Below are 7,899 nucleotides of genomic sequence, written 5' to 3' on the forward strand. Positions count from 1 at the left end.
ATTTGGAGAAAATATGTGTATTGTGTGAATCCAAGAAAGCTCCTATGGAAGTGTTTCACTTAGGACGTTTTCTCCATTTTTTGCAGGATGGTGTGGAGACGGGCCTACGATTGGGATCAATCAAGGTCCAGATTTCGGCCTTGTCAGTGTTCTTCCAAAAATAATTGGCCTCTCTTCCAGAGGTTCAGACCTTCGTGAAAGGGGTTCTGCACATCCAGCCTCCATTCGTGCATCCAGTGCCACCATGGGACCTTAACGTGGTATTGCAGTTCCTTCAATCGGATTGGTTTGAGCCTCTACAAAAGATAGAGTTGAAGTTTCTCACTTGGAAAGTGGTGATGCTTTTGGCATTGGCATCCGCAAGGCGGGTGTCAGAATTGGGGGCCTTGTCTCACAAGAGCCCTTACCTGATTTTCCATGAAGATAGGGCAGAGTTGCAAACTCGCCAACATTTTCTTCCAAAGGTGGTTTCTGCTATTCACATAAACCAACCTATTGTGGTGCCAGTAGTTGCTGACACATTCACTGATTCAAAGTCTCTAGATGTGGTTAGAGCTTTGAAAATCTATGTTGCTAGAACAGCTCGTATACGGAAAACAGAGGCTCTTGTTTGTCCTGTATGATCACAACAAGATTGGCTGTCCTGCTACCAAGCAGACTATTGCACGTTGGATTAGAAATACGATTCAGCAAGCTCATACTACGGCTGGATTACCGTTACCGATGTCGGTAAAGGCCCACTCCACTAGGAAGGTGGGCTCATCCTGGGCTGCTGCCCGGGGGGTCTCGGCATTACAACTTTGCCGAGCAGCTACTTGGTCAGGGTAAAACGCATTTGCTAAGTTCTACAAGTTTGACACCTTGGCCGATGAGGACCTAAAGTTTGGTCAATCGGTGCTGCAGGGTCATCCGCACTCTCACGCCCATACTGGAGCTTTGGTTTAGACCCCATAGTCTTGATGTCGTCCCCAGCATCCTCTAGGACAGGGATGGGGAACCTTCAGCCCTCCAGCTGTTGTTGAACTACACATCCCAGCATGCCTTGCAACAGTTTTAGTATGGCCACATAGCAAAACTGTAGCAAGGCATGCTGGTATGTGTAGTTCAACAACAGCTGGAGGGCCGAAGGTTCCCCATCCCTGCTCTAGGACGTATAAGAAAATAGGATTTTGATAACCTACCGGTAAATCCTTTTCTCCTAGTCCATAGAGGATGCTGGGTGCCCGTCCCAGTGCGTACTTTACCTGCAGTTTAGTTATTACAGTTACACAAGTTGTGTTATCTTGGTTTCAGCATGTTGCTGCAATTAGTTCATGCCTGTTGGCGTGTGTTATGTTGAATGCCATGTGTGCGGCATGGTTGAGGGTAGTGATGTGCACCGGACATTTTTCGGGTTTTGTGTTTTGGTTTTGGATTCGGTTCCGCGGCCGTGTTTTCAATTCGGACGCGTTTTGGCAAAACCTCCCTGAAAATGTTTTGGCGGATTCGGGTGTGTTTTGGATTTGGGTGGGTTTTCTTTACAAAAAACCCTCAAAAACAGCTTAAATCATAGAATTTGGGGGTCAATTTGATCCCATAGTATTATTAACCTCAATAACCATAATTTCCACTAATTTCCAGTCTATTCTGAACACCTCAAACCTCACAATATTATTTTTAGTCCTAAAATTTGCACCGAGGTCGCTGGATGACTAAGCTAAGCGACCCAAGTGGCCGACACAAACACCTGGCCCATCTAGGAGTGGCACTGCAGTGTCAGACAGGATGGCAGATTTAAAAAATAGTCCCCAAACAGCACATGATGCAAAGAAAAAAAAGAGGTGCACCAAGGTCGCTGTATGGTTTAGCTAAGCGACTCAAGTGGGCGACACAAACAACTGGCCCATCAAGGAGTGGCACTGCAGTGTAAGACAGGATGGCACTTCAAAAAATAGTCCCCAAACAGCACATGATGCAAAGATTAATTAAAGAAAAAAGAGGTGCAAGATGGAATTGTCCTTGGGCCCTCCCACCCACCCTTATGTTGTATAAACAGGACATGCACACTTTGACAAACCCATCATTTCAGCGACAGGGTCTGCCACACGACTGTGACTTAAATGACTGTTGGTTTGGGCCCCCACCAAAAAAGAAGCAATCAACCTCTCCTTGCACAAACTGGCTCTACAGAGGCAAGATGTCCACCTCCTCCTCATCGTCCGATTCCTCACCCCTTTCACTGTGTACATCCCCCTCCTCACAGATTATTAATTCGTCCCCACTGGAATCCACCATCTCAGGTCCCTGTGTACTTTCTGGAGGCAATTGCTGGTGAATGTCTCCACGGAGGAATTGATTATAATTCATTTTAATGAACATCATCTTCTCCACATTTTCTGGAAGTAACCTCGTACGCCGATTGCTGACAACGTGAGCGGCTGCACTAAACACTCTTTCGGAGTACACACTGGAGGGGGGGCAACTTAGGTAAAATAAAGCCAGTTTCTGCAAGGGCCTCCAAATTGCCTCTTTTTCCTGCCAGTATACGTACGGACTGTCTGACGTGCCTACTTGGATGCGGTCACTCATATAATCCTCCACCATTCTTTCAATGGTGACAGAATCATATGCAGTGACAGTAGACAACATGTCAGTAATAGTTGGCAGGTCCTTCAGTCCGGACCAGATGTCAGCTATCGCTCCAGACTGCCCTGCATCACCGCCAGCGGGTGGTCTCGGAATTCTTAGCCTTTTCCTCGCAGCCCCAGTTGCGGGAGAATGTGAAGGAGGAGCTGTTGACGGGTCACGTTCCACTTGACTTGACAATTTTCTCACCAGCAGGTCTTTGAACCTCTGCAGACTTGTGTCAGCCGGAAAGAGAGATACAACATAGGTTTTAAATCTAGGATCGAGCACGATGGCAAAAATGTAGTGCTCTGATTTCAACAGATTGACCACCCGTGAATCCTGGTTAAGCGAATTAAGGGCTCCATCCACAAGTCCCACATGCCTAGTGGAATCGCTCTGTTTTAGCTCCTCCTTCAATCTCTCCAGCTTCTTCTGCAAAAGCCTGATGAGGGGAATGACCTGACTCAGGCTGGCAGTGTCTGAACTGACTTCACGTGTGGCACGTTCAAAGGGTTGCAGAACCTTGCACAACGTTGAAATCATTCTCCACTGCGCTTAAGTCAGGTGCATTCCCCCTCCTTTGCCTATATCGTAGGTAGCTGTATAGGCTTGAATGGCCTTTTGCTGCTCCTCCATCCTCTGAAGCATATAGAGGGTTGAATTCCACCTCGTTACCACCTCTTGCTTCAGATGATGGCAGGGCAGGTTCAGGAGTGTTTGCTGGTGCTCCAGTCTTTGGCACACGGTGGCTGAATGCCGAAAGTGGCCCGCAATTCTTCGGGCCACCGACAGCATCTCTTGCACGCCCCTGTCGTTTTTTAAATAATTCTGCACCACCAAATTCAATGTATGTGCAAAACATGGGACGTGCTGGAATTTGCCCATATGAAATGCATGCACAATATTGGTGGCACAGTCCGATGTCACAAATCCCCAAGAGAGTCCAATTGGGGTAAGCCATTCTGCGATGATGTTCCTCAGTTTCCGTAAGAGGTTGACAGCTGTGTGCCTCTTATGGATAAGCGGTGATACAAAGCGTAGCCTGCCTAGGAACGAGTTGGCGTTTGCGAGATGCTGCTACTGGTGCCGCCGCTGCTGTTCTTGCTGCGGGAGGCAATACATCTACCCAGTGTGCTGTCACAGTCATATAGTCCTTAGTCTGCCCTGCTCCACTTGTCCACATGTCCGTGGTTAAGTGGACATTGGGTACAACTGCATTTTTTAGGACACTGGTGACTCTTTTTCTGAGGTCTGTGTACATTCTCGGTATCGCCTGCCTAGAGAAATGGAACCTAGATGGTATTTGGTACCGGGGACACAGTACCTCAAGCAAATCTCTAGTTTCCTGTGAATTAACGGTGGATACCGGAAACACGTTTAACACCGCCCAGGCTGCCAAGGCCTGAGTTATCCGCTTTGCAGCAGGATGACTGCTGTGATATTTCATCTTCCTCGCAAAGGACTGTTGGACAGTCAATTGCTTACTGGAAGAAGTACAAGTGGTCTTCTGACTTCCCCTCTGGGATGACGATCGACTCCCAGCAGCAACAACAGGAGCGCCAGCAGCAGTAGGCGTTACACTCAAAGATGCATCGGAGGAATCCCAGGCAGGAGAGGACTCGTCAGACTTGACAGTGACATGGCCTGCAGGACTATTGGCTTTCCTGTCTAAGGAGGAAATTGACACTGAGGGAGTTGGTGGTGTGGTTTGCAGGAGCTTGGTTACAAGAGGAAGGGATTTAGTTGGCAGTGGACTGCTTCCGCTGTCACCCAAAGTTTTTGAACTTGTCAATGACTTCTGATGAATGCGCTCCAGGTGACGTATAAGGGAGGATGTTCCGAGGTGGTTAACATCCTTACCCCTACTTATTACAGCTTGACAAAGGCGACACACGGCTTGACACCTGTTGTCCGCATTTCTGTTAAAATAATTCCACACCGAAGAGGTGATTTTTTTTTTTGTAATTTGACCAGGCATTTCAATGGCCATATTCGTCCCATGGACAACAGGTGTCTCCACGGGTGCCTGACTTAAACAAACCACCTCCATCAGAATCCTCCTTGTCAATTTCCTCCTCAGCGCCAGCAACACCCATATCCTCACCCTGGTGTACTTCAACAGTGACATCTTCAATTTGACTATCAGGAACTGGACTGCGGGTGCTCCTTCCAGCACTTGCAGGGGGCGTGCAAATGCTGGAAGGCGCCACCTCTTCCCGTCCAGTGTTGGGAAGGTCAGGCATCGCAACCGAAACAATTGGACTCTCCTTGGGGATTTGTGATTTAGAAGAACGCACAGTTCTTTGCTGTGCTTTTGCCAGCTTAAGTCTTTTCATTTTTCTAGCGAGAGGATGAGTGCTTCCATCCTCATGTGAAGCTGACCCGCTAGTCATGAGGAACATAGGAGAGGGCCTCAGCCGTTCCTTGCCACTCCGTGTCGTAAATGGCATATTGGCAAGTTTACGCTTCTCCTCAGACGATTTTAATTTTGATTTTTGGGTCATTTTACTGTTTTTTTTATTTTTTGGATTTTACATGCTCTCTACTATGACTTTTTTCTATCAGCTTCTTTTTTTAACTCTGTTAAGAGTAATTAAAAAAAATAAAAAAATAGGCCACTAAATACTTTGGAGGTACTATGGGTCTGATTCGGATTTCTACATAAACCTGATGGCTTCCTTAGAAATCTGATGGTTGGTGCACTGTCCATGCGCAGGACCCATTCTGTGCAGAACAGGTCCTGCTTCATCACATGCAGTGCCCCATAATCCATGGCCATTCAGAGGAGGTGCTGGGGCAGTGCCAGACAGCACTCTACAAAATTTAGTGATGTTGCCCCCATTTTATAGGAGTGCTGCGGTCAGGGTCTGTCTTCTGACGCAGACTTCCTGGCCCTGGCAGAGTGAACATCCCGGCCATCCTGGATAAAGTGATCCAAATGTTGCATCCTCGAACATAGCAGAGGATTACAGAAGCATGCAGGAGGCATCTGATTACACAAGGTGCCTCCTGCTGCTTTTGTATAATTTAGCAGTAGTGGTTATGACAACTGTTGCACCTGCTACTGTATAGACGCGATAATTGGAATCAGACCCAATGTCTCTATCAAACATCTACCAAAGACCTCATCTCTATAATGTATAATGTTTTTAATTCCACTGGTTGATCATCTAAATACCCCCATGAGGTGGCCTGGGAGGAATTAGGAACATGTAACGAGCGCTAACATTTATAAATTAAACATATGTATTGCCATGGGTGGTTTATGTGTAAAAAGTGGCACCTGTAAAAAAGACTTTCAGTTAGTTTGGCAGTATGTTTACAACTCCTTTATGGAGTGAGTGGTTTGAGCTCAGTCCGTACCAATTCACAGTTTGTATTGTGAATATGCTAACTGTCCCTACCTCCTAGTCAGTCCCGTGCACAAGAAGGTGTTGTGATCCTTCAGTCTCAATCCGCTGCTTCCAGCGGTGAGGGATCGCGGCTTGTTGTCGGGTCGCGGCTCGATGACGTCACACTGCGGCTAGGCATGGGAAGTTCGGGCCGGAAAAGTGATGGTCTGTAGCTCGATGCCTCCAACGCGTTTCGTGCGTCTCCGCGCACTTATTCATGGATGGCATGTCCATTTCCTGATCTTCAATTTATACTAAAAAAACTTTATTGTTCATTGTTAAAAAAACGGAAGTATACACAGGAAGTTGGATCAAACAGGCGGCAAACATGTGCTCCTGTTTGTCTCTACTTATTTTTGATTTTTAAAAAAATATTTTTATTTTTTTTGTTTTTTTGGTGCCACTTATGTTAAATGATAAAAAATGTGTTTATACTAGAGATGAGCGCCTGAAATTTTTCGGGTTTTGTGTTTTGGTTTTGGGTTCGGTTCCGCGGCCGTGTTTTGGGTTCGAACGCGTTTTGGCAAAACCTCACCGAATTTTTTTTGTCGGATTCGGGTGTGTTTTGGATTCGGGTGTTTTTTTCAAAAAACACTAAAAAACAGCTTAAATCATAGAATTTGGGGGTCATTTTGATCCCAAAGTATTATTAACCTCAAAAACCATAATTTACACTCATTTTCAGTCTATTCTGAATACCTCACACCTCACAATATTATTTTTAGTCCTAAAATTTGCACCGAGGTCGCTGTGTGAGTAAGATAAGCGACCCTAGTGGCCGACACAAACACCGGGCCCATCTAGGAGTGGCACTGCAGTGTCACGCAGGATGTCCCTTCCAAAAAACCCTCCCCAAACAGCACATGACGCAAAGAAAAAAAGAGGCGCAATGAGGTAGCTGTGTGAGTAAGATTAGCGACCCTAGTGGCCGACACAAACACCGGGCCCATCTAGGAGTGGCACTGCAGTGTCACGCAGGATGGCCCTTCCAAAAAACCCTCACCAAACAGCACATGACGCAAAGAAAAAAAGAGGCGCAATGAGGTAGCTGTGTGAGTAAGATTAGCGACCCTAGTGGCCGACACAAACACCGGGCCCATCTAGGAGTGGCACTGCAGTGTCACGCAGGATGTCCCTTCCAAAAAACCCTCCCCAAACAGCACATGACGCAAAGAAAAAAAGAGGCGCAATGAGGTAGCTGTGTGAGTAAGATTAGCGACCCTAGTGGCCGACACAAACACCGGGCCCATCTAGGAGTGGCACTGCAGTGTCACGCAGGATGTCCCTTCCAAAAAACCCTCCCCAAACAGCACATGACGCAAAGAAAAAAAGAGGCGCAATGAGGTAGCTGACTGTGTGAGTAAGATTAGCGACCCTAGTGGCCGACACAAACACCGGGCCCATTTAGGAGTGGCACTGCAGTGTCACGCAGGATGTCCCTTCCAAAAAACCCTCCCCAATCAGCACATGATGCAAAGAAAAAGAAAAGAAAAAAGAGGTGCAAGATGGAATTGTCCTTGGGCCCTCCCACCCACCCTTATGTTGTATAAACAAAACAGGACATGCACACTTTAACCAACCCATCATTTCAGTGACAGGGTCTGCCACACGACTGTGACTGATATGACGGGTTGGTTTGGACCCCCCCAAAAAAGAAGCAATTAATCTCTCCTTGCACAAACTGGCTCTACAGAGGCAAGATGTCCACCTCATCATCACCCTCCGATATATCACCGTGTACATCCCCCTCCTCACAGATTATCAATTCGTCCCCACTGGAATCCACCATCTCAGCTCCCTGTGTACTTTGTGGAGGCAATTGCTGCTGGTCAATGTCTCCGCGGAGGAATTGATTATAATTCATTTTAATGAACATCATCTTCTCCACATTTTCTGGATG

The sequence above is a fragment of the Pseudophryne corroboree genome, chromosome 1 (assembly GCF_028390025.1).
Source record: "Pseudophryne corroboree isolate aPseCor3 chromosome 1, aPseCor3.hap2, whole genome shotgun sequence".
In the NCBI taxonomy this organism is placed as follows: domain Eukaryota; kingdom Metazoa; phylum Chordata; class Amphibia; order Anura; family Myobatrachidae; genus Pseudophryne; species Pseudophryne corroboree.